Raw genomic sequence first — 1,547 nt, forward strand, 5'->3', positions numbered from 1 at the left:
TTGGTCCAGAGGGGTTCAATCAGTTGGCCATCGCCCGCGATTGCTGTGATCATGAACCTTTCATCCTGGCACAACCTTTTCTTCAGGCCTCGTCTCGTTACCAAAGTTTGGCTCGATCCGGAGGGCTATAAAAGAAGAAAGAAGAGTTAATACATGTGCATACCAAAACAATTAATGCATCAATTAGCTAGTCAGCACAGGCTTAATTAATATATATATATATACCTCGCCGGACTTTGCAACAGCTGATCCTGACTCCGTTCGGTCACCGGAGCCGTCATCACGGTCGCCGGAGCCATCATGATCATAACTTTCCTCCTCCATTGTTCGATCACCGTAGCATGCTTCCTCTCCTTCCAGACCATCGGTTTCGTTGAGAAATAACGACAAGACATCACGTGTGTTGCGGATTATGTCCCCTAATATCTCTTCTTGTTCGAAATCTCTTTGTTGATCCATAGTTTTTGCAAAAATTACAACATGGCAATTAATATACAAACATGAGAGATGGATATATTAATAGTGGCAAACATAAACCTAGCTAGGTAATCACAACACTTCTAGGGTTTGGGGTCGCCTCGACACGCTCTTTTAACTTGGTAAATTTCGGTGGCCTTAACGCTTCTAGGGTTTGGGGTGGCCTCGGCAACGCTTCTAGGGTTTGGCCCAGACCGCCTCTCTCATGAATACTCTGACACAAGAGAACGTGCACATATAGAATGGTAGATGAGATAAGAAAAAATAGGGATCAACTTAATTATGCACATCCATAATGGGGGCATTCTTGATAAATCTCTTATAAATCTCAAGAGAGTTTGTTGGGTAGGGGCGGGACGGGGTACGAGATCGACAACGTTTTTTTCTATGGTTTGGGTGTCCTAAGTTGGTCGAGTGAGAGGATGTTGATCGACGTCCCCATCTCAACCCCTCGGTGATATCCTCGACCATAGACCCTCATCCCCTCGGCGACCCTCGACCCTCATACCCTCGGTGACCCTCGACCCTCATCCCCTCAACGACCCTCGACCCTCATCCCCTCGGCCACCCTTGACCCTCTACCACAGTTCTGATCCTCGATTGCTTGGATTCTCTTAACTAAGGGATTTAACAAGATGGTGCCATTCTGGATGTGCAGAAAATGGTCCATATTTTTCCTGATCTCATCTACCCTTTTATATGTCATGTTGTCTAGTGTCAAAGGATTCAAGAAAACCATTGCTTCATCATTTGCCGGAAGTAACAGGCGCATAATGGTATGAAGCTCTCCAAAATTGTTTTGGAACGGAGTCCCGGATAGGATAATTAGCTTTTTGGTATGAAGTTTAGCAAGAGCCTTCCGAATACCGCTATTTGGAAGGCCTTTGCTGAAATTCGTACAAAAAAGCGAATTATTCTATCAGGAACTCCGTTCAAAAACAACTTTGAAGAGCTTCGTAGTATCATACACCTGTTACTTCCAGCAAATGATGTAGCCATGGATTTCTTCAATACTTTGACAGACAACATGACATATAGAAGAATATATATATATATATATATATATATAT

The sequence above is a fragment of the Triticum aestivum genome, chromosome 7B (assembly GCF_018294505.1).
Source record: "Triticum aestivum cultivar Chinese Spring chromosome 7B, IWGSC CS RefSeq v2.1, whole genome shotgun sequence".
NCBI classification, from domain to species: Eukaryota; Viridiplantae; Streptophyta; class Magnoliopsida; order Poales; family Poaceae; genus Triticum; species Triticum aestivum.